General features: G+C 40.9%; 1 protein-coding gene across 1 annotated transcript in view; it reads left to right on the top strand.

Annotated features, from left to right (window-relative positions):
- The window catches only part of RAP1A (RAP1A, member of RAS oncogene family), a 134202-nt gene that overhangs the window by 57685 nt on the left and 50045 nt on the right, over positions 1-26472 (top strand). The window contains exon 2 of the mRNA XM_089514413.1: positions 20478-20548. The gene's annotated coding sequence lies outside the window, so the exon portion shown is untranslated. The remainder of the gene's footprint in view (positions 1-20477; positions 20549-26472) is intronic.

Genomic DNA, 26472 nt, shown 5'->3' with positions numbered 1-26472 from the left:
GTTTTCTTAAATTTGGAAAGTTCCACACTGGGGCTTACATTTGAGCCTGCATGCCTGGAATTGAGCTTTGAATACTTAGTGGGGAAGCAGCTAATTTGGTAAGAATTACATCTGGCTCTATATCTGTGCTTCAACCCACCCTGTACATTTTAAATCATGTCCTTTATTGGGATGGAAAAAGTTTCCCATTACTGATGTAGACACTCATGTCCATTGGAACCCATGTCCCCTCCAGTGTTGTAAAATTTGTAGGCAAACCATTATGAAAAATGAAATCTTAATAAAGATTCCATTAATAAGCAAATTTTGTTTGTGCTGGCTTCTCTATATGTTTGTCTGTTTACTGATCTCTCTGTTAACCTAATATGTATGAACATGTTACAGCATGCTTTTGTTTTACATTTAAATCTAGAACTGATTTTAATGTGTTCATCTTTAATGGGGGTGGGGTTGGGGATAATAAAAGAAATTGATTGGGACAAACTTGATTGGATTCCTGTGGGATAATTTTTTCACCACAGCTGGGTAAATTGCAGAATGTTACACAATGTTTCTCTGCATTCATTTATATAGTTGAAAACAGAATGGGCCATTCTGAAAAGATTGTTCCTAAGTTACTATTATTAAAGCTGATGTGTTAATAAACCATCCAGTAATAACATTCCTTGGAAACCTAGAAGTGGTGGCAGGAGAAAACAAACATTGATACCCAGAGACCACCATCAGATCATAGCTTTTCAGGCCAGCTGGGACAGAGTCTCTTGCCTCTTTTGTTTGACCTCTGTATAGAAACATAACCTATGAAAAATTGCTGTTGAATCTTAGACTGCTACAGTAGCTGCAGCATAGCTCTTCAGCAAAAACAAAGCTTCATGTCACAACTCGATTCCATCTCCTATGTAAGGAATAGAGAATTTTGGCCCTCTGAATGTCCAAAGTCCCATCACGATTTCTGGCTTGGATTTCTGGGAATCAAACTCCAAAATATCAGCATTGCCAAAGTTCTCCCCCTGGCCTATGACACCCCCCCCCCACCACTTTTTTCCCTTCTTTTTTTCATTCTTTTAGATTGGAAAATGTGAATATTTAAATGAGTATCTTGAGGTGTCCCCCCCCCCCCCCCCAGTATTGAGAAAATTGTTTATCAGGGTAGGGAGTCCATGGCCCTCCATAGTGATGGTAACTATTGGCCGTTGTAGCAGAAGCTAATGGGAGTAGGAGGTCATCAGTGTCTGGAAGGCTGCAAGTCTCCCACCCCTACTTTATAGGAACTACAATCTATCAGTGTTGTGAAGGTCAAGAAGTACTCTATTGCCCATGATTCTTACATTACTCCATTTATTTTTCCCTTATTGGTTGTTGAAGTACAACCATGTATAATTTCCTTTTGTTTGTATGTGTGTGTCAGAGAGAGAGAGATTGTCCATCCAGTTCTACTTTTGATGTGTCCTTTGATACTAACATCCTGCTTCATCTTCCTCTCTGTGCCTTCTGCATCACAAGCTCCACTGCTCTTCCTGCTTTTCCTGCCTGCAGTCACAGCCTGTTGTTGTCTTTTGTATGAACCAGCACTGTGCGCATTTTAACTTCCTGACATTTCCTGACTCTGGCTCTGTTTCTCAGTTTTGCAAGCTTGGTTATCTAAAACCTAGAAGTTTCTGAAAGCTACAGATTGAAATATGGGTTTTTGGAGGGTTAGAGCTTGGATGAATAAACACACACATGTGCATGTTCTAAATGGTCTATATTGAAATACACACCATTTGTATTTTGAAATGTATAAATTATTATATATACACACCAGTTTACATTGAAATCACTTCTTGCTCTGGAACAATTTTGAAGAATTAAACTTCTTTCCCTTGTGTTTTTGAAGAGGACAGTTGTACTCTAATGTACAGTACAGTATTACTGCCATCACCATCATCAAGTGAAATCAAAATGAGAGCTGTGTGGAAGAAGCAAAAGCTCTAAAAGTTTGGAAAAGTATGTGTTGGGGAAGAAGGGGTTTCCTTGCACGAGGGGCCAGTTTGTAAAAAAATGTTTACTAGCAGCCTGCATATTGTTTTGAGTGAGTCATATGTCAGAAAAAGTTCAGCTTTCCTACACATATAGGTGAAGTTATAGAGGATGTCCATTGAGCCCAAGAGGAGTATTCTTTAGTACCCTGGCCAATATTCATGTTTTGTTTGGGCTTTCTTACCTAGTTAATAGTCAGGTTCATTCAGTAAGTAGGAGTTCTGGTATGAACCATTGATTCCATTTTCTGACCTACCGCCTCCTCTCTCTTTTGGTCTTTGTGCATATGACTCACTATTTCTGACTTAAAAACTTGCTGATTTGATTTTTTCAACTTGTTCATGATGTGTGTTGGGAGGGGAGTTCCCAGAACAAGATATTGAACTAAGTGAAAAGTAAGCCACCATCTAGCTTCCTTCCTAGTACTCCACAGAATTTTCATTCTGAGGAACTTGCTTCCTTATATGGGTAACAGAATACAGGGCTGAAATTTTCTCTTTAGTGTTACCTTCCTTCTTAATATTTGTTTTCTTTTGAGTCTTGCTTGCATTTTTAGAAAATGTAACCCACTTTCTGAGAATATTTAGCAGAATGCACATCTCAATTACAAAATTCCTGATTTTTAGGAGAAAAAAGGTAGGTAAAGGTTTCTCCTTTGACATGATTGTCTAGTCATGTCTGATTGTAGGGTGCTTTGCTAATCTTCATTACTAAGTCGAGGGATGACTCTGTGGTCATGTGGCCAGCACGACTCCACGGAACACTGTTACCTTCCCACCAAAGTGGTACCTATTTATCTACTTGGACTTAGCATGTGGTGCTTGGGTGTTGAACTGCTGATCTGCCGACCTTGCAGTCATCAGAGTTGGCAACTTAACTAAGTCACCACATCCCACTTTTAAGAGCAAGTATGAAGTCTGATGTAAATCAGTGATTCTCACTTTTACGCCTTTACGTGTACATGTTACCCCCTTCCCCTGCTTGACATAGTGAGGAATAGAAATATTTTTGTTCGCACATTTATGTGTATTCATATTTTAACATTTTATAATTACACACTGTGGAAATACTTCACCATTAATGCTATTTTTATATAAATAGTTTTCATTGTGCCTTTTTTCCCCTTTTTAGCACTCTGTGAGTGGTAAAGGCCTACCATGTACTGGTAGAGAAGAAAAGCTCCTTCTCACGGCCCCCATAGCTGTTGAAAAAAATCATTTCTATCTTCTTCTTTCTTTATTTATTTAGAAAAGTTTCATTTTCAAAACAAATAGTGTTCATATTATAATTTTATATTAACATTGACTGAATAACAAACAATGCAGAGAAGAGATGCCTGTACCTCCCTTTCCCACCTTGGTATCACAATAGCTCTGCCTTGCACCCAGGCTGTCATTGCAACTCCACTACTGGTCTACAAGCCTTCTCCCCTGAATCTCCTAGGACAGTGATGGTGAACCTTTTAGAGACTGAGTGCCCAAACTCAGTGGCGTTCCCATACCAGGTGTCACCCGGAACCCAGGGAGGAATGACTTCTAGGGTGACTTCTGCCTTCTGGGGGGTGGGACTTCCAGGGGAAGAACCCAAGATACATACTCTCAGCCTCAGGCTAGCAATAACAACCCCTCCAGATAAAACTTGCCAAGAGAACTCCATGATAGTTTCACTTTAGGGTCACTATAAGTCAGAAATGACTTGAAGGCACCACACACACAAGTCATGCTCTCTCAGCCTTGGAGGATGGCAATGGAAATCCCCCTCTGTCAAAGCTTGCCCCATGATAGTTTCACCTTAGGGTCACCAGGAAACAGCACTCGGAAGGGAGGGAGGGTGTTCTGGGGCCATAAGTTGGAAATTAAATGGAGGCATACAACAACAAGCATAATAAAGCACAGAAGGCACAACACAATAACAAGAACAAAGAGAACCAGTGGTCTGAGCATGCGATTCTGGAGGCCATAGCTCGGCTATGAAACCCGCTGGGAGACCGCAGCCAAGTCACAGTCTGGCAAATCTCCTCTAAAGAAATCTTGCCAAGAAAACCCCACGGATGGCCTCATTACATCTGACAAAACTAGTTCTCAGAATCCCAACACACACAAGGTGTGGGCCTTGCAGCTGAAAGGAACACACACCACCCCTTCTAGTTGTGGCCCAGGCTATGGCAAGGAGCTGGGCCAGCCGCACGCACCTGCCCGCCCTTTCTTGTCATGGCCTGGTTCTCCTGAGGCAAACCAAGCTGTGACAAGGAGTTGGGCCAAGTGCGGGCATCCCACCCCCATCCCTACTGCGTACCCTTGGAGAAGGCTTTGCGTGCCAGAGAGGGCACATGTGCCGCATGTTCACCACCACAGTCCTAGGATGACAGCACCGCTGAATAAATCTCCTTCAGTGTCATACACTTTCCCTTGTGGAGAAGGAAGAGAAGAAAAATAACACTAAAGGAAATTTGTGCAGCAACTCTGTCAGGGCTGGACTGACAGTGGTAGCATCCTGTCCTCTTCACCCTCCTCCTGCTGCCATCTCCTTGCCAACAGCCCAGGCCTATACTTTCCTTTCCTGCCTTGACACTAAGACATCTTCACCTACCTCCTTCCCACATTGCTACTGCACCACTGTCAAAAACTACAGTATTTGCACATGAAAACTTAGCATACTAGAATTAAAGATAAACTATCTCACATTGCAAGCTGCCAGCATCCTTATTATTCTCACTGGCATAAGCCCAGTTCTTAGTCCCCACTAGAGTGGACCACTGAGGCAAGATGAACTTGATAAATCAGCAGTTACAGAAGTTTCATTGTTTCAATGGGTCATTTCTAGTTGGAGCTGACAACCAATACAAAAATTATCATTTTGCCCATTAATATTTTCTCTGGAGACATGTGCATGTAGGAGAAGAAATTTACAATTACAGGTCATGTCACATAGAAGTGGTACGACTGTATCTTATCAAATATTTGAACTGGTTGTAATTTTTCAAACTTGCTGGCTTTTGTTGGCATCAAAATGTTTTTTTTTTCCAGGTATATTGCATCATTGTGCTTCTCAATCCACATTCCTAAATTTTACATAAGAAGGAAACTATTTTTGAGTTCATGGATGATAACAGTTCTAACAATTATATAGCTATTTATCTTGAGCTTAGTATCTCCCCATTGCCTGTTTACCTTTGGCTGAGCTTACATGTCTGGAGTAGGCAAAAAGGCTTTAGATGAGATAGTGACTATGCGAATTCAAAAAAATGCAAAGAAGTACAGTAATTTGAGATAAAATTTGAGATAAATAATAATCTCGTGCAACAACTTGGATTTCTGTGTGTTAACCATGACTTCTTCATTTCCACCCTCATAATGCATATGCATGTATCACTTTAAATATTTGCAGAGCTATGTTCATATTACCTCACAACACTACAGTTCCCAGAATCCCGTGCCATGTAGTCATGGCAGTTAAAGTGGTGTCAAACTGGATCATTTCTGCAGTGTGGATGGCCTCATTACACCTCACAACACTAAATTTGTCAGAATTGTAGCTGCACAAGGTGGGGCAGGGAGCCTAATGATGGCTGTGTCAGTTCCATGTGGTGTTGCTTCCCAGGCAGCACCATAGCCTGCTGCTGGGCAGGGCTTTTCCAGAATTGGTCAATCAGTTGCATCCTTATTGGATGAGGCACCTGTCCATCCAGCCCTTCTTCCTTCCAGCTGTGGGAGGCTTCTTGCCTAGGGGCATGCTTTGGCTGCAGTCATGCTTGGACTGCCAGAGCACACCGCCAATTCCCAGAATGAATTCTCCAGGTGGGAGAGGGAGGAAGAAGAAGGGCTCAGCTGCCTCCAGGTCGCCGACCTGGGCCTCCCTTGCTGCGTGCCCTCCTAGATAGCTTCACGAGTCAGAGAGGTTACGTGTGCCATGGGTTTGCCATAACTGCTATATAGGTCTTTGAGATAGGTGGAAGAGCTTCTCTTCTTCTCTCCCTCTTCCCCTTTTGTTCTTCTTGTTGTGTGCCTTTAACTTTTTTCTAACTTACAGTGACCCAAAGGCAAACCTATTAGGAGGTTTTCTTTGCAAGCTTTTTTCAGAGGGGCTTTCCATTGCCTTCCTCTGAAGGTGAGAGAGGGTAAGTTGCCCAAAGTCACCCATTGGGTTTCCACTGGCCGAGTGGGGATTCAAACTTTGGTCTCCCAGTGTCCTAATCCAGCACACAAACCATTGCGCCACATTGGCTCTTTGGCCCTTGACTTCTTGCTTATCTGTGTTCTGTCTTTATCTACAAGCACAAAGTTTGTTTTCCTTCTCACATTAACCTTTCAGTGCACATTTAATAGCCAGAGATTAAGAAAGGACTTTAATTTACTAATTTGCTTCCTATTTTATATACACTGGACCCTTTTCATTCCCAGGGGTTTGTTCCCCCTCCTGCCCTGTGGATAGGAAAAAAAACTTGGAGAGTTGAACCCCATATTATTCAGTGAGTGGCAATGTGTCTGCATACACATGCATGCACTACCATTAATAATATAGGATGTGGTGAGCTGTGGATGCTCCATGGATTCTCACTACCCTGCCAATGTGGCAGGCCCACTGTATTTTCTAGTTTTATAGTTGTTCCTATTTTTTTGTTTAGCTTTTCAGTTGGGGAGGCATAAACTTTCAAAGTAAATAGCTACTTTTATTAACAGGAGATGTTTTACCAAAGAGAATCTTCTAACATGTTTGACTAAAGCAGTGGGGTGATAATGTATTCCCATGGTTCTCTTTGGTGACTCATCCTAATAATCACTGTGTTCCAGGGTTAACTTTTCAATAGTACTTGTTTTGCCATATCTTAGGTATATTTTGAAACTAATGATGGAAGTGGCTTTCCACTCAACCTTGAACTATCCTGGTTGATTGGGTAACCTTTTATATATAACCTTGAAAAGAAAATCAGAAGGATCTGAGCTTTGGCAATTCCTGAAGTAGTGTGCCACAGACCAATTGAATAATATCCACCTGCCACTTAAATACCATATTCAGAGATCTATTCAACACCTAAGCCCTGTGTTTAGGTTCAGAATGTGGAAAAGTTGGTTTTTTTTTTGGACAATAACTTCCACATCCTCCAGCCAACATGGCCACTGGGAGTTGTAATATGGAAAACAACTTCTTCAAGCTTTCTTTATATCCAGTGTACAGGGCTGGAATGGGATACTTTGTGACCTTACCCTTTTCATTCACTTACAGCTATATATATATATATATATATTCACTCATTCGTATTGTTTGCAGTGCTTTTTTATGTTGCCATGTTTAAAAACATTTTTATTTTTAATGTAAAGTCATGTTCCATTTTTTCCCCTTTTGTGTGAATTTAATTAATTTTGTATCCTACCTTTCTTCCATAATTGGGATCCAATCTGGTTTCGCAAGAGGATTTTTAAAAAAAGAAACACACACACACACACACACACACGTAGTTGTATATGATGTCATGGTTTGAATGACACCGGACTGGGAACTGAAAAGGAAACACAATTAAAGCTAACAGGTGGAAGTTCTTTTCTGTACCTGGTGTTCAAATAACCTGTACAATTGTTGATCTTAGCTTTGGCAAGTTCTGAAGCAGGGTGTCACAGACCTACTGAATAATATCCACCTGCCACTTATGTGCCATATTCAGAGCCCTAGTTGGCCTCTGACTGACTAGACCTAAAAGAGATCTGTTTTCTTTCATGCTAGCTCACCACATCCAGTAGTCTTAGAGTCACAGCTATCTGTTTACCACCTCCTTTTCCAGCTCAGGTCTCACTGCTAAGTTCAGCCTCACCTATGAAGAGTAGTGTTAGGAATGATTTACAGGCTTGTATGCCATTCTCTGGTACATATGAAGCTTTTTGTGTAAACAAGAGCCAAACCATGAGAAACTATTTAATGCGGAAAGCTCTGTGGTTTGCAAGGTTGGATGCATGAACTTCTTCCTCGTTTATATCCACTGTTTGTGTATTTGTGTGTGTGCATCTTCAAGTCTCCTGTCAACGTATGGTGATCCCATGAATTAGGGTTTTCTTAGACAAGGAATATGCGGAAGTTGTTCTGCTAGTTCCTTCTTTTGAAATATAATATAATAATAATAATATAGTTTATTTGTAACCCGCTTTTCCAAAATTTTGATCAAAGGATATAGCTTACAACACTTGGGATTCTGTAGGCTATATTTCAGAGGAATAGCCTACAGTGACAGCTATGGTGGTAGCATTTCATGCTCCTGGGAGACAAGAGACTGTGCTGATGTGAGTACTGCTGCTGTTAGGATCTCTCATATCAGGCAGGCTTTTGCTGACAAGCCAAACAAAATGTGCTAGGTAGCAGCAGCAGTAGCGTGTGTGTGTGTGGGAGGGGAGTGATGCTGGCAGAGGATCTGTCAGAGACAACAGCAGTAGCACCATAGTTTACACTTTAAAGTAGATTATGAAGGCACTGAAATGGTTCAAGATTTTCCATACCTTGGCTCAGTTGTTAATCAGAATCAAGACTGCAAGAAATGTCAAAAATCAGAAGAAGATGAGGGCTTGGAAGGGCAGCTGTGATGGAACTTGACAAGCTCCTGAAGTGTAAAGATATATCAATAAAAACTAAAGTTAGGATTGCCCATGCCATCATAGATCATATTTCTATATATGGTTGTGAAAACTAGACAGTGAAGAAAGCTGATAGGAAGAAAATGTGCCAGGGGAGACTTCTGCAGATCCCATGAACTGCTAAAAAGACCCCCCCCCCCAAAAAAAAAAAAATCTTAGACCAAATCAAGCCTGAACTCTCCCTAGAAGCCAAGATAACTAAACTGAGACTAGAAAAGGCAATGATGTTTGTAAGGTAGAAGGCAATAGGAAAAGAGGAAGACCATATTCCAGATGGATAGTCTCAATCAAGGAAGCCACAGCCTTGAGTCTGCAAGACCTGAGCAGGGCTGTTGATGATGATAGGCTAAGTTGAAAGTATTTCCTTCATGAGGTCACCATAAATCATTGCCAACTTAACAGCAGTTAACAGCAACAACAACCTGGAATTGGCAATCTCCAGTCCAAGTACTAACCCAGGCTAACCATACTTAGCTTTTAAAATGAGACAGGTTCTGGTGGCTTATATGCTTTGGACAACCACAGAATAAAGAAAATTTGTGATTAGTCAATATACAGAATTGTGCATCTTCCCCTTCTGTATTATGTCTCTAGGAACATTGATGCATAAGAGAATGCTTGTCTTTCCCCCAGTCTGTTCTGTTTGATAAATTGTTTTATGACATGATTTCAGTGTTCATTACTTTCTTTATTAATCACTCAAAGTAGTTTGGGTTAAAGGGAAGCTTATAAATATGAGAAATAGATAAACGGAGCAACAAGAATTAGAGTTGTTAAAATGAAAGAATCATTGGTTTTGGTGTGATAATTGCAAGAAGATTTCCAATTAAAAGAACAGAATAGTTGCATAAAATAGACTGATCCGAGTCTTTCTTTCTTGCTTTCTTTCTTTCTTTCTTTCTTTCTTTCTTGTTTGGCAAGGAGTACAGCATGATTTCATGTGTGCATGTTAACTGACTTTGCTGTTTTTTTGCTTTGTTTTGTTTTTTTGAATTTATGCATAGTTTATCTGCATATCTAACAAGAATTGGGTTGCTGGGAACCTAATATATTCAGTGGACATTACTGATAGTGAAACCCTACACTTCCCTTACTTTGGGAATAGCCATCACTTGCTGATCAAACTGAACTTCTTTGAGCTTTCTATGACTCAGACATACACAAAATTTTCTTTGCATTTGTGAAAAACGTTCTGAATATTGAGTTGAGTTAGTGTTTCTTGAGACAAAGATTAACAGGCATAAATCTGATATTAGAAATAGCAATACCCAAAAACCAGTTGAAGACTATTATGCTGGAGATATGATAAAGTTGTTATCCTTGTACAAGGAAATTACAAAGGAAGAATACCTGAATTGAATCATATTCCCAAATTCCAATGCATTAGTAGAAGTATTATTATTATTATTATTATTATTAACCTTTATTTATGAAGCGCTGTAAATTTACACAGCGCTGTACATGCAATCTTTTTAGTTAGACAGTTCCCTGCCCTCGGGCTTACAATCTAAAAAGATATGACACAGAAGAAGGAGTGGTGGCGGGAAAGGGTAAGAGGTCCAGCAGTTCCTCTCTACCTCCGAGGCCTGGACCAAGGCAGATGGACTGGAGGGAGGGCTTGGCTTCAAAATGGAAGGCTTCATGCCACACTACATACATTAATACAAAGAGCTCTCACTACTGCACATATATCAAACAGAATTTGAACTCACAGAAGCAGATTGATTGCCCTTTTCTTCCTCTGAGGCCAAGTCCATGTGACTTGCTTCAGGTCACCCAGTGAGTCTCCATGGCCAAACAGGGATTTGAACCCTACTTCCCCACTGTTCTAGTTTCACTGTTGGACTAGGCCTCTGGAAAACCTGGGTTCAGATTGCTGCTCAGCCATAGAAACCAACTGTGTGACCTTAGGCAAATCATATTCTCTCAGGTTGAGAGGAAGATAAACATCCACTAAACAAATCTCGCAGAGAAAACCCTGAGATAAGGATGCCATAACTGGTGTTGTCTTCAAGGCATATAACAATTGCTATTACAGGATCAAAAACCAAAAAATCAATAGCTTTGTCACTAAGGGGTTTCTCTCAACTTGGCAACTTGTGGTCAATTGTTAGTCCCAAGTAGAGCATGCCCACTAAATCAACTGCTGGATGGTAAGTCAATACCTAGCCATTGATTCAGTGGATCTACATAGGAGCTTGTAGTTGGATAGATATGAAGGTACAGTATATAACAATGAACCTAGAAGATATATAACAGTGAAACCTGTTGCAGTTGGACAAGACAGACTTGAAACTCGTGTAATGCTAATTAATTATTGAGTTTCTCAAAGTGTTGCACTTAAAACTTGCATGTCTTTTCATTTTGATCAAGTTAAATACAGAACTGTTTTTGGTAAGACTCAATTGATAAAACAATTATATATGAATTGTTTTCAAGTACTCACTCATTTAAAGGAGTATTTTAGCAGTTTTGTAACTCAGCATTTTATTATTATTATTATTATTATTATTACAGTATTGCTGTTCTTAAAGAGGTAAGAAGAAATAGAGATTCCTTATGCTTCATACTATCACCCACAAAACTGGAAGCATTGTTTACACTAAAATAAAATAAAAATAATTAAAAAAATAAAAATCTGAAACCTTGCATACATAGCTTTCTAATCCTTCAAACTGTGTTTGAGACAAAATGAATCTTGTCATTCAGAGTTGATGAAAACCTGCCAACTTTTTCTTTTTAATCCCACATACTTTCCCAAACAGTAATTTTGCCAGCCACAGCTTGGCATAAGATACAAAAAAATTAATTATCAGATGACATTCATGGTATTGCCATTACTACAAGCAAAGTTGTTTGAATCATTCATTCACTGTGTCCCCTGAAGTAGTCTGCTGTAGAACACCATATTGCATCGTTTCTCCTTCCCTTATTTTAATAAAGTAGGTTGCATTCTTACAGACACTTAGTTGAGAGTAAGACCTATTGAATGCAATGGGTCTTGCTTCTGAATAAGTATCAGATTGTACTGTTTCTACCTTTTGAGAAAAGTAGACATACTCTGAGGTAGCAGATACACAATGCACACCCTGAAGGAAACACACACAGGATAAAGCCAAAAGATTACACAATAAGTTTAGCTAGCTAAATGTTATTTTTAATAGCAAATTGGTATTGAATTTTGTTCTTTGTTCTTCTGTACAGTCAAAATAATGCAGTGGTGGAGAACCTTGCACCTTCTAGGTATTTTGAACTAAATCATTCATAATTTCTTATCATTGGCCATGTTGGCTGGGGCTTCTGGGAAGTGAAGGGTCAAAAATTAGCTGCTGCTGCATTAATAAAATTGTAGTCAGCATAGGCTCAGAACCGTTACTGTGACTTAAAAAATAATGACCATCTGCACATCTATTACAAGATACTTGTCTTTGCCTTAACTTTCCAGCCCGTTCAGAACCTTAATAGGTAGCCAATGTGAGGAGATAGCAGTACTGAGCAGTATTGTCTTGTACCTACATTTTCTCTCTGGAAGCTGAATAAAATAATGCAGCGAACGGTCTTTGGGGAAGTGGTTTTAGCTAGGTTTGTTTGGATATATTGTTGTGGCATAATACTCTCCCATTAAGTGTGACTTTTCAGTGACTTTAATAGCCAGCGCATTTCTCCAGCAGTTAGTGGATGCATTTCCCAACATTCACATGTTGGGACAGATATAGAGATGCAACAAAAACATCAAATTCATCTGCTTTGTCCCTTATACGGAAAAAAATAAGGAAAATACTTGAAATTATACTTTACTTCCTTCTCCCATCAAGTGGCAGCAACTGAGATGGAAAAGGGGCAGGGAAGCTGAAAGTTAGTGTTAGCTACAGAGAGGCAGGCAGCATTAAATAGCGGATAGTCTGATGGGCAGACAGACTATTTCAATCTCTGTTTACCCATGAACTATTGATCTGCTTGTTGTGAGATTATAGAGAGATGAACCTTGAGGTTTTTTTAAAGCTATGTTTTGTCTTTGGTGAATTCTGATATTATCTTTGAGAGACGTCTACTGTGGAGGGTTATATTCCCATATTCCCATGGGCAGCCGAGCAAAAATATACCTGCAATTCCCAAAGAGAAGACAGTGTGGTGAAGCACAGTTGGTGTTGACTTGCAGGCACATAGCTCTCCCATGTATAGACATCTACCATGAAACCATAACCTCAACATGGGAAACTCAAAGAGAGTGTTCTTTTTATTTTATTTTATTGACTTTTATGTAAACATTTTGCAGAGTAACCATTTAATATAATAAATACAGATATTTAATTGCTAACTTGGGCCTCGATGGTAAAAGAATTGTGGAATATTTGAAGAAGCTGGTACAACAAAAACAATGTGTGCTTCTGAAAACTGAGAGCAGGCTAAAGAAATAGTTAAATATTTGCTGGAGTGAAAATACTGCACTAGAAATATAGGATGTATAAAGAAAAGAAACTGTCAAATTACAGATTAAAATTTAAGCACCAGAACAGTAAAAGAAGAAGAAGAAGAGTATGTTCTCCATTTTGAGCCAAGAATAACTGAATAGCAGGAGAAATGTAAGCAATCCATTTTAGGCATTAATCTTGCAGTGATGCATAGGAAGACAATACAGTTGCCGTTTCCTTCCTTAAAATACATGTAGGAAACTGATGCTTTTGCTGCTTGTCATTTGGATGTGTTCTCAAGGGAAAGGCTGATGCTGAAAGGAAAAAGATTCTGCATCTTCGTCTCTTCCTTCTTATTCCATGCATAGTACAAGTACGGACATAGAAGTGGTTTAAAAGTTCCTACTTAAATCATTTAGTCTTAAGAGGAACTACTAGATTCCGTCTCTTTTCCCTTCCCTTGCAGGCTTTTTATGTCGTGACAGAATGACAGGGCTATCTCTTTCAAAATTATTAATCGCCCAGTATTCTAAATTTATTTTTGTCATTCTGGATTTGTTAAAATGGGCAAGGAAGTGACAGTGTAACTATCTTGTGCAAAACTTCTGTACAAACAATGAAACACTGCCTTTTCTTGGTGTTGCTGGAATATTGCTTCAAAATTGGTGTTTTTACTACCTAATAAGATTAGATGAGGTGGTGGAATGCATTCCTAGGGTGATGGTTCCACCTTTAAATATGTATGCCAGGAATGTTTCATTAGATTGCCTTCAGTATTCATGTGGCGATATAAGATTGAATGTATGAAGGGCTTCTGCTTTTATAAGTGATCCAGATCCCACTCCGCTAGCTAGTTGCTTCTTCTGGAGAGCAGCAGGGAGGGTGATTATCACAGATAATCTCTTCTCTTGCAGCTGTGGAGGCACCTTTTGCACTGTTCCAGGTTGCCCTCCAACCCTTTGGAGCAGATTTTTTAGGGGGAAATTGCTGTAAGCAGGGGAAATCTGTCAGTGAAAACTGTTTCTGTTCCCTTTTGGCCGTGGGAATTCTTGAAGTTCCATTGCGCACAACTTGAGCTTCAAACCAGTCACGCTGGCCTTGTTAATATGAAACCCTTGGGAGCAAATGATACTTCAGCATGTGGGAACAAACTAGATGCAATGGTAAAAGACCAGTGTATTAATGTGCAAGCTAAAATTTCACACCTCTTCTGCTAAACTTCACAATGGAGTTAATTTTGTTATTAAGGGAGAGATGTTTTACTAATCACCCCATAAATATACAATCCATGCTTTCAAACCACCAGATCTGGAACACCTGAAGTTTAACAGTTTGAACAGTTTAAATCCAATGAAAACAAGTTAAAATGCTATTTTAATTAATTTAAATACTATGTAAATAATACAATTTAAATATTTAAGTGCTGTTCAAAATACATAATTAGAAATCGTGTGACCGGGATATACATATTTTGATAGAAAACTCACTTTTAAATAGGTACTTAAATGTGTATGTTGAGAAGCATTAAAAATGCATAATGTGGAAACTCAGGATGGAATTGTTGAGTAAAGACATGTGGAAGCAACATGGAAAGGAAATAACTACTGCTAGGAATCTATTAAATCTGAGATGTCATGGATGGAACTCAGGATCTTCCATTTATGGCTTTTCCATTTATGGCCCAGTGCTATTCAACATCTCTATCACTGACTTGAATGACAAAATTAGGGGCACTCATCAAATTTGCAGATGACACCAAATTAGGAGGAGTAGCTAATTCAAAATGACCTGAATAGACTAGAAAGCTTGGCCAAAGCTAACAAAATGAAATTCAACATGGAGAAATGTAAGGTACTGCACTTAGGGCAGAAAAATGAAATGCACAGATATAGGATGGGCGACAGCTGGCTGAATGAAACTACGTGTGAAAGGGATCTGGGAGTCCAAGTAGACCACAAGTTGAACATGAGTCAACAGTGCGACGCAGCAGCTAAAAAGGCCAATGCAATTTTAGGCTGAATCAATAAAAGTATAGTGTCTAGATCAAGGGAAATAATAGTGCTACTATATTCTGCGCTGGTCAGGCCCCACCTGGAATATTGTGTCCAGTTCTGGGCACCACAATTTAAAAAGGATGTGGAGAAACTGGAGCATGTCCAAAGGAGAGCGACTAAAATGGTGAAGGGTCTGGAAGCCATGCTCTATCAGGAACGATTAAGGGAGCTGGGGATGTTTAGCCTGGAGAAGAGAAGGTTAAGAGGTGATATGATAGCACTGTTTAAATATTTGAAGGGACATCATATTGAGGAGGGAGCAAGCTTGTTTTCTGCTGCTCCTGAGACAAGGACCCGGAACAATGGATGGAAGCTACAGCAAAAGAGATTCCATCTCAGCATTAGGAAGAATTTCCTGACGGTAAGGGCCGTCCGACAGTGGAACACACTCCCTTGGAGTGTAGTAGAGTCTCCTTCCTTAGAAGTCTTTAAACAGAGGCTGGATGGCCACCTGTCGGGGATGCTTTGATTTGAATTTCCTGCATGGCCCTTGCGGTCTCTTCCAACTCTATGATTCTATGATAATAGTCTGGTCTTAATACTATGAAGATAGTTTAATTGGCAGAAACCATAATGTACATCATTTTCATATGAATTACTGTACAATTTTACTGTTCTTTTACGGTTCTGTGTTGGGTCAGATATGTACCATAAAAGGATTACATGACCATCTTTGCTTTAAAGTAGATGTAAGTGTCTAGGCTTCATGGATATTTTATTTCTGGACTGAGAGTAAGGATGGTGCTCTGGTTCTAGCCAGCAGTGAGTTCCTCATCGTGCCTGGAGGACAATCATTCTGTGGATCAGTGCCAAAAATACTGCCTCTTGTTTGCTTACTGCCTCTTGCTGCCTCTTGTTTGTTCTACTGCAGTCTTGTCAGCACAGCTGTGCTTGTATTCCCATAAACTTGTGAAGAATATGAAACTTAGAATCCTTGGGATGCTTCGGTACTAGTATCCTCTTCCCTTCTCCAATTGTTTGAAAATAAGTATTAGATGCACCCCAGATTTGTAGTCTATGCCACATTTCGAGTTTGAATGCAGTGGCACATCGTGTTCTAGCTGAGACATGTACAACTTAAAACACTGCTGTTTCCCAGCCTCTGTTTATTTCAGTGGGACTCAGGCATAAGCCCAATGCCAGGCCACTGGCAGTCAGCCTATGAAAAGTACGTACATGGAAAGATGCTTATGTGTAGTTCTTGGCCTATATTTGTGCATACTTAGGGAAGGAATTTAGTTTTGTTTCAACACAGGCATAGAAGGCATACCAAGAAAAATCCTGATGAGAACATGTATTTTGATTACTAAATATCAATTCCTTTCCCCCCTATATATTAGTAGTTACAGTCCATAAGCACAAGACCAGAGCTTTAGAGAGTTACAGGGCCCACATTGGATGGAGGTTCAGAGAGGTTTGGTTAAAGAAAAAGTCATTTTTTCAAACTTTGCACAGAATAGACTGGGTGCTTAATGGTTTAAAGAGTAGAAGTGAGGACTGTTTTAGCAACAAGAAAGCTAGATGGAGTTTATTAGTCTTTTGGGGCATGCATTGTATTCTGCTGACAGTCTTTTCCTCCCCCTTACTCACTAAGCAATAGAGATCTCCAGATTTCATATTTAGGTAAGTGAGAGGCCCTCTAGTTCTGTGAAATACAATTGTTTTATCTCTGTGTTAAGCATTTGCTGGTAAAAACACTATCTACTATCTACCCGATTGGTGTGAATAATCTGTTATGTTAAATTGGCATGCCCAGCTGGAATTACTCACAAGGTGAACTCACCAAGGCCATGCTTTCTTGTTTTACTGAAGGCAGGCAAAGGTGACCTCGCTCTCCTAAAGGACAGGAGTATGTGTGGAAATCTCAATACTAACTGTCTGGTTTATTATTATCCAGGCATCAGTATTTTCAACTCCATTCCTTCTTGTCCTTCCCTTAATCCCAGTTGTTTTATTTATTCATATGTATGTATGTATGTATATCAGTGCTGCTTAAAGTAGTATGTGGAACTGACCATTTTTTCCCCAGGATGCCAGGGACCAGCACCAGATTTAGGCCCATTGACATAAATTCTTCCCTGGAAACTCTTCACGGAGTGGCAATAGATAGCTGAGGAATTGGTATGAGACCATGAACCACCACTTTGAGTAGCACTGACATAAATTACAAGATTTCAAAACAGGGACCTTATCAGAGCTTCCTCTGGGAGCAAATAACTTTTTTGGACTAAAGTATCTCCTAGCCATCATGGCCACTGGCCATATTGGTTTGGAAATTCTGGGAATTATAATCCAAAAATATAATTTCAACAAGATCTAGATCTAGTGTCTGTTAGCAATCCAAGTACTGGTAGTACTTCACAATAGTACAGGACAACTACATACAATATAGTGGGAACTGTATGTATAGTTACTGCAGCAGGAAACCTGAGGATGACGTTGGTATATTTTTGAAGCACTTTGTTGAATTCCAGAAGACTGGAAAGGGAATTATGTATTCCTTAGAACATATTCTAGAGCGTGGTCTCTAGCCCTTGCTGAAGGCAAAAGTCACTTGGTTTGTAGCTTCTTGAGAGTGAAGCCCTCTCCGGATGAACTTTCCCCAAAACTTGTTGTTGTTTATTGCTTTCCAGTTGACTTCAATCTATGGTGACCCTATGTATGAGAGACCTCCAATTCACCCTATGCTCATCCACCCTGCTTAGGTCTTGCAGATTCCTAGAAGTATTCATGGCTTCTCTTATTGAATCTATCCATCTTGTATGTCGTCTTCCACTTTATCTAGCCTCTTCTTTTCGACAACATCAGTATATAAAACACTCATACCTTATTGGGCCAACTAAAATGCACGAAATGCAAGTTGCAAGCTGCTGAAGCTCCACAGGCTTCTTCATCAGGCAAAGGTATTAAAAATCATATAGGAAAAAATGACAGTGGTCCAAAACACACTGCAGAAATAATCCAGTTTGAGACCACTTTAACTGTCTTGGCTCAGTGCTAGGGAATCCTGAGAATTGTAGTTTATTGTGGCACCAGAGCTCACTGACAGGAAGGCAAAATGTCTCACAAAACTACAGTTCCCAGAATCCCCTAGCATTGAGTCAGGGCAGTTAAAGCGGTTTCAAACTGGATTATTTCTGCAGTGTGTTTCGGGTCAGTATTAGTCACAGGCTTGCATTTTGTCAAGATGTTTTTGCCGTTGTTGTTCTCAGTTGACATGATATGGAGGGATATTCATATAGGTAGGCCACCCTTCCTTTTGGTCATATGCATACTCATGCTTCAGTGATTGCGTTTCAGTGACCCTGTGGACTAAGAATGCTAAAACGTTATTAGCCCCTTGTGTCTCTATGCAGTAGCATTTGTTGCATTTAAAACAGAACATTTCAGCTAATTGTCTAGATAGCTAACTAACTAAGATTGAGCAGCCAGTCTTAGTTGTCTTTGTAGGTATATATGCTGAGACAGCAGCTGAAGAATGTCTGGAAAAGAAAAGATGTAACAAGAGGAAGAAATTGTGAGAGGTAATAACTGCCCAGCATTGTCTTTCCTTGCCCTAAAGGATTTTTGGAAAGAAAGCAGTTATATGTAGCACCCTCTACATGGGAGGGGGCTGTGTATATTTGCCATCTTTTCCTCAGTCAGGAGTGGGAATCATGCAGCCCTCCAAATGTGGTTGGATTGCAACTCCCATCAACCATAGCCAGTGTAGCCAGTGGTGTAGAATTCTTGAAATTGCAGTCCATCAGCTCTGGAGGAGTGGGTACATGCTTCCCATCTATACCCGAAGTGGTCCAGTCCAGCCTTTGGTCATCCAAGTGTTTTGGACTTCAGCTCCTAGAAGCCCTGGTCAGCTTGGCTAACAGTCAAGAATTCTAGGAACTCTACAGAATCAACATGCCTACCAGTACTGGCTTCTGTAACAGTGAACAAAGTTGCTTTCTTTGCTCCAGAAGGAGATGCTAGTTGCAGTATACACTACAGTCCTCCCTCTGTTTTCATGGTCTTCGGACTTGTGCCCTTCACTTATGCATGAGGGACGAATGGAGGGAGAATGAATGGAGTGTGTATGCCCGCGCCTATATTCAAACCAATAGTGCTTGAATATAAGCAAAACTCTATTTTTGCAAGGGGGTCTGGAACAGAACCCCCATGAAAAAGGAGGGGCAACTGTACTTCCTGGATTAATTTCTTGATCACAGTATATTACCTTGCTCACGGGGCCACATGCATTCATGCTTAGTCTTGACATGAACAGGTGGCAGTTTTCTGTGAAGGTGCATTTATGCCAATGACTTTACAATTTCATGTAAGATCTGTACTAAATTTTTGTTGCTACAATCTAGTTCCTCAGGGTCAGTTTAGCCTATTGAAAAAGGTTTAATCCATGAGAGAGTACTTGACAAACTTCACTGCTACTGTTGCATGCCTCACAGGTCAGAAACCTTTTACCTGTAACAGAAATAACTGAGTATTATGTTCTTTGTGTCAACAGCATGCTCCATGTAAAGGCATCTGGGCATACTTCAGCTTTTCGAGCATTGGAAGATGCACTGAGCTGTTATACATTCCAGTCACATTTCTTCAGAATAGTGTTGGCTTTTCAAAGCTAGTATTGAATTGTGTTGTTTTTTTTTCTTAAAATGGCTAAGAGGTGATGGAAAGTCATTTTGTATGGCCCTTGTTTATCCTCATGAAGCAGCACTGGATAAAACAAAAAGGCTTGAATTCTTAGCAAATTAATATGAAACTCATCAAACAGCTCATGCAAACATTTTATTGTTTTCCAGTATTAGTCATTGAGTACAGCATGGTGCTTTAAAGACAATGTTGGCTTGTTCAGCAGTTAACATAATCTAATGTAAGAATGTGCACTGGGAGGAGATAGGCTCTGTGGATATCATCAAAATGTTGAAAGTGTTCATGCCATTATTTTGCTCCATGACCAAGAGAAGTGTGATGTACTTTGAGAAAATAAAGGAAAGCTTTTGTTTGGGTCAGGGATGTTAAGTATGCAAATATTCTGATGGTAGCTTATGTTTAAAAGTCAGTCATTTTTAATCAAATTATATAATGATACTCTTCCATTGAATCTTATGCCAAATATTTTCTCTCACTGAGTTTAATAAGTCACACAATGCCAATATCTATGTTTTAGATTCACTTTTGAGTTCCAAATAGCCTGAATTGATGAGAAAGGGACTTGGGATTCAATAAGGAGAGAAAGAAAAGTGTCTTCAGAGATGTTCAAATGAGAATCAAGAGTCAACATCTGTAAAACTAGAACTTGATTTGTTTATTGTCTGAAAAATCTTATAAAACCTTTTAAAAATGTTTAGAAGTACTTAAACTGCAATTTTTTGTTTGTTTTGCAGTCCCTTAGAGGGAATTTGGGAAGACCTCTAGCAGGTGCTGTCAACACTGATGAGAGATCTTATATGTCAAGGTATGTATCATTTCAAGTTATATCTATTTTTGTAGTTGATTCTCCACTGAGTTCAGGACTACCTGCTCTGATTGGAAGCATCTCTTGAAGACCCCTGGCTAGGTTGTTGTAACTGAAGATATGTGTGTGTATATGCCTCCATGTTGCCTGTCGACTTATGGCAACCCTATGAATTTTATAGGCAAAGAATTGTAAGAGGTGGTTTTGCCAGTTCCTTCCTCTGAAATATAGCCTATTTGTTGTGTGCCTTTAAGTCATTTCTGACTTAAGGAGACCCTAAGATCCCCTATCATGGGTTTTGGGGGGCTGAGAACACGTGACTTGCCCAGAGTTAACCAGTGAGTTTTGAAGCCTGACAGTTTTCCTCCCTGGGACCCCTTTGGGGGCTGCATGGACTTTAAAATGTACCCTTCCCCCAAATGAGATGGATATCCACTCCTCCTTTTCAAAATGGACACGTCACATGCTGTCAGCCTGAGAGGAAGGCAATGGCAAACCTCCACTGAGCAAATCTTGCCAAGAAAACCCTATGATAATAATAATAATAATAATAATAATAATAATAATAATAATTTGTTTTATTTATATACCACTGTTCCAAAGATCATAGCGGTGAACAGCAAGTAAGCTAATTAGCAAGTAAGCTAATTTGCCCCCAACAGTCTGGGTACTCATTTTAGCAACCTCGGAAGGATGCAAGCCTGAGTCGAGCTTGGGCCCTTTTTCTGGTCTTGAACTCGCAACCTTGTGGTCTTGAGTGAATGGCTGCAGTACAGGCATTTAACCACTGCGCCACCAGGGTTTGACTTAGAATCCCCATAAGTTGGAAATGACTAGGAGGCACAGAACACACACAAGTTAAGCAATACATACAGCCTTGCAACTTATTAAATTACTATTCTTGCCAGTTCCAGAAGAGGCAGTTGATTTTTTGAATGGGGCAAAGTCCAGGCCTGCACTATGCCTATCACTGGAATAAATGTCCTTCTAGGAAAGTCATACTACACTATGGTTGTTATTGTCATCAAGTCAGCTTTGACCTATGGTGGCCCTATGAATGAGAGATATCATAGAGTCCCGGGAATCAACGTCTCTACTCAGGATGTGCAAACTCACAGCCCTAACTTCCATTATTAAGTCAATTCATTTGCTAGGTGGTCTTTCTTTTTTCATATTGCCTTCCACTTTTCCCAATGTTATTGTCTTTCCCAGTGTCATCTTATGGTCATCTCCTGATATGTCCAAAATACAATAGTATCAATTTTGTCAATTTGGTTTCTAGGGATGGTTCATGCTTGATTTCCATCTTGACAGCTTTTTTGAAGCTATCTAGGCTGGTTATTTGACGGATCCCCTCCGGCAAGGCCTTCCATAGTCTGGGAGTGGCAATGGAGAACATCCTCTGGGAGGTTGCCATTAGTCTGGTTTTTATAGGTTGCAATAAATTCCTCCCAGAGGACCTGAGGGTGCAGGGCAGATTGTACGAAAGTAGGCAATCCCTTATATCAGTTGGACCCAAGCCATGTAGGGCTTTAAAGGTAATCACCGACACCTTGTATTTCGCCCAGAAACCAATAGGCAGCCAGTGAAGAGCTTTTAGAATAGGTGTAATATGATCACTTCTAGTTTTACCAGTGATCTACCTGGCTGCCATGTTTTGTACTAACTGTAGTTTCTGGACTAGGCACAAGGGTAGCCCTATGTAGAGTGCATTGCAGAGATCGAGTCATGAGGTTACCAGTGCATGCACTACAGTTTCTAGGCCCCTTACTTCCAGGAAAGGGCGCAGCTGGCGTATCAGCTGGAGCTGATAACAGGCGCTCTTGACTGTTGCATTCACCTGGTTTATCATGTGAATCATGATATCAGGTTTGAGGAGCACCCCTAGACTGCAAACACAGTCCTTAAAGGAGAGTGTGACCCCGTCCACGGCTGGAAGTTGCAACCCAATACCTGGTTTGGGGGTCCCTCCATTTTTTCCGGATTCAGCTTGAGTGGGTTTTTCCTCATCCAGTCCATTACCGTTTCAAGCATTGATTGAGGGGAGAAATGCCATCTGTCGTCATGGCTGCTGACCGAGACATGAAGAAATATATTTGGGTGTCATCAGCATAATAATAACACCTTGCCCCATGTTTACGGATGATTTCTCCCGGTGGCTTCATATAAATATTAAATAGCATCGAGGACAGGATGGCGCACTGAGGGACACCACAATTAAGCTGCGTTTTTGAGGAGTAACAGTCCCCAAACATCACCCTCTGGAATCTGCCTGAGAAGAAGGAACGGAACCACTGTAATGCAGTGCCTCTAATTCCTAACTCTCAGGCGTTCCAAGAGAATGTCATGATCTATTGTGCCAAATGCCATTGACAGGTCTAAAAGCACCAACAGAGTCATGCTTCCTCTGTCGATGCCTAGACGAAGATCATCAGCCAGAGAAACCATGGCAGTCTCCACCCCATATCCTGTCCTAAAGATGGTTTGAAATAGATCTAGATAATCAGTTTCATCCAAGATCACATGGAGTTGAAGGGCGACGGCTCGTTCGATCACCTTGCTCAAAAATGGCAGATGTGATACAGGCCTACAGTTTTTCAAATCTAGGAGGTCCAGGGAAGGCTTTTTCAAGAGCGGCTTAATGACCGCTTCCTTTAAACATGTTGGAACATAGCCTTCCCTAAGGGATGCATTGATGACATTTTTGAGAAATGCCATCAAGGCATCACCCCCCTGTACAGACAGCCATGATGGACAGGGGTCGAAGGGGCATGTTGTCTTCTTCACTTTTCCAAGGATCTTGTCCACATCATCAATACTCACCGACTTGAACTGATCCAGTTTAATCTCAAAAATGGTTTTTTCCACTGTCGAACAACCCTTAATGTCAGGAAGTTCCTCAGTGATGGTGGTCCAGAAGTGAAGCTTCTGGGCAGCCACAGTAATGGTGGCAGACGATCTTCCAGACACAATGGGCAGTGGCACTTCAGCTAGCTATTAATACTACTAACACTAGATGTTAATACTGTGCAAAAGGAGGCAATAGTAGAACACTTTGGAATGTATTCTTCCTTGAAAACTGTATGATAAGACAATTAAAAATGAACTATATCACAATTTCTTTTCAAAGGGGTATTAGTAAATACTCAGATGATTACTGTGCATTAAGGTTTCAGGCTCCTGCCATTGCCTTGCTCAGATCTAGAGAGATAGAATTGATATTTCATAACTGCCAGTCGCAATTTCAATTTCTGTCTGCCTTCTGTGCATCTTTCATATAATGCAAATTATTGTTGACTCCGATCTAAACAGAAGATGAGGAAGATGAGCACATCCCAGTTCCTTTTTCTTAGTTTACAGTATGGTACTCACATACACACTACTATGGGATAGCAGAGAAAAAGAAGTAGAGAGTGATTAATATTGGCTGTTTATATCATTTTTTAATGGTTCACAAGTCCAGTTTGCTGTTGTTAACTGCCCTCACTTCGGCCCCCACTCGTGGCGACCCTGTGGATCCTGTCCTGCACTCCTCTGCTTAGATCCTGCAGATTCAGGCCCATGACTTTCCTTTCTTGGGTATTAAAAGAACACACTTTAGCAGGAAGCTAGACTATATTAATACATCTGCCAGAGAAGGCTCCACTAGCTACATGCAAATTTTATTGCCATGGAGATTGCCCAACAGCTTTATTTATTTATTTATTTATTTATTTGTATCCCGCTCTTTTCCCAGGACTGGGACTCAGAGCAGCTTCACAGTATTTAAAAATAAAAATAAAAATAGTACAATAAAATAAAAAGTACATTGAAAAGAATTTTTAAACTGGTCCAACATCGAACATCCCAGCCTGTTCTTATAGTAAATCCCTAAATGCCTGTGTGAACAGGTAGGTCTTCACCTGCCGGCAGAAGGCCATCAAGGAGGGAGCCGTTCTGATCTCCCTGGGCAGGGAGTTCCAGAGTCTAGGGGCAGCCACTGAGAAGGCTCTCTCTCGTGTCCCCACCAACCGTGTTTGTGATGATGTTGGGACAGAGAGAAGGGCTTCCCCAGAGGATCTTAGAGTCCGGGCCGGTTCATACCAAGAGAAACGGTCTGCCAAATAGTGTGGACCTGAGCCATGTAGGGCTTTGTAGGTAATAACCAGGACCTTGAATTGTGTCCGGAAACAAACTGGCAGCCAATTAAGCTGTTTCAACAGGGGCATTGTATGGTTTCTGTAATCTGCCTCTGTTAATAGCCTGGCAGCAGCTCTTTAAACCAACTGAATTTTCCGAACACTTTTCAAAGACAGCCCCATGTAGAGCCCATTACAGTAGTCCAAATGGGATGTAACCAAGGCATGTACCACCGTGGCCAAATCTGGCTTCTCAAGGAACGGGCGCAGTTGGCATACAAGTTTTAAATGTGCGAAAGCACTCCTGGTCACAGCAGAGACCTGGGCCTCCAGGTTTAAAGCTGAGTCCAAGAGTACCCCCAAACTGCGAACCTGTGTCTTCAGGGGGAGTGAGACCCCATCTAACACAGGCTGGATCCCTATTCCCCGATCTGCCTTCCAACTGACCAGGAGCACCTCTGTCTTGTCTGGATTAAGTTTCAACTTGTTTGCCCTCCTCCAGTCCATTACTGAAGACAGGCACTGGTTTAGGACCAGGACTGCCTCCTTGGATTGAGGTGGGAAGGAGTAATAGAGTTGAGTGTCATCTACATATTGATGACACCGCACCCCAAAACTCCGGACAACCTCTCCCAGCAGTTTCATGTATATGTTAAACAGCATAGGGGACAACACAGAACCTTGAGGGACCCCACAGGTCAATGGCCAGGGGGTTGAACGGGAGTCCCCCAGTACCACCTTCTGAGTTCGCCCCTCTAGGAAGGAATGGAACCACTGTAAAACAGTACCTCCAAGCCCCATCCCAGAGAGGCGGTCTAGATGATAGTTTTTCATTATTGTGGGATCTAAGGATGGCTTTTTTAACAGAGGCTTTACAACAGCCTCCTTTAGGCAGGATGGAATTCTGCCTTGTTGTAAGGAGGCATTGATGACCTCCTTTACCCATTCAGTCAGTCCTCCTCTGGCCTGTTTAACAAGCCAAGAAGGACAAGGGTCCAAGATACATGTGGTGGCTTTTACCTCTCCAAGGATCCTGTCCACATCATCAGGCTGCACAAGTTGAAAAGTATCCATGAACACTGGACTGATAGGAACCAAGGTTGCATCCACTGACACTGTATCAACTGTAGCATCCAAGTCGGAGCGGATCTGCAAAATGCCGTGCAAATTCTTCACAGCGAGCCTCCGAGCGGTCTGTATCCTCTACCTGAGGGTGAGTGTGTAAAAGGCCCCTGACCACTCAGAACAGCTCTGCTGGCCGGCTCCTTACAGATGCAATGCTGGCAGCAAAAAATGATTTCTTCGCTGCCTGCATTGCCACAGAGTAGGTTTTCAAATAGGCTCTAGCCTGTGTTCGATCACATTCACTCCAAGTCTTCCGCCAACGTCGCTCTAGTCTCTGTCTCATTTGCTTCATCACCATCAACTCCCTGTAGAACCAGGGGGCTGGTTTGGCTCAACTCCGTGGAGGGGACACTCAGGAATGATTGTGTCCACTGCCGTGGCCACTTCCCTATTCCAAAGGTTGGTCAGGGCTTCAACAGAATCGCCTGCCAAGGTGACAGGAAACTCCCCAAGAGCCCTCAGGAATCCATCTTTGTTGTCAACTACAGTAGGTACTGTATTAACAAATGACAGAACTAGAGGAGTCTAGTCAAGGTGCTGGGGCTTACATATATGTAAAGTCCTAAGTAGGTTCAGGCCAGGATTTTTGAAGGCATTCTTCCTCTCTCAAGAACCCACTTCTATGCCATAATAAAAGGAGCTCGGTTGAAAACAATGCAGGATGATGCTTTTTCTGTGGCA

Source organism: Sceloporus occidentalis, unplaced genomic scaffold (genome assembly GCF_023333645.1).
Source record: "Sceloporus occidentalis isolate IW3139 unplaced genomic scaffold, rSceOcc1.0.p SCAF_3, whole genome shotgun sequence".
NCBI classification, from domain to species: domain Eukaryota; kingdom Metazoa; phylum Chordata; class Lepidosauria; order Squamata; family Phrynosomatidae; genus Sceloporus; species Sceloporus occidentalis.
The sequence above is the reverse complement of the archived record's forward strand: the minus strand, read 5'-3'. Positions and strand labels throughout refer to the sequence as shown.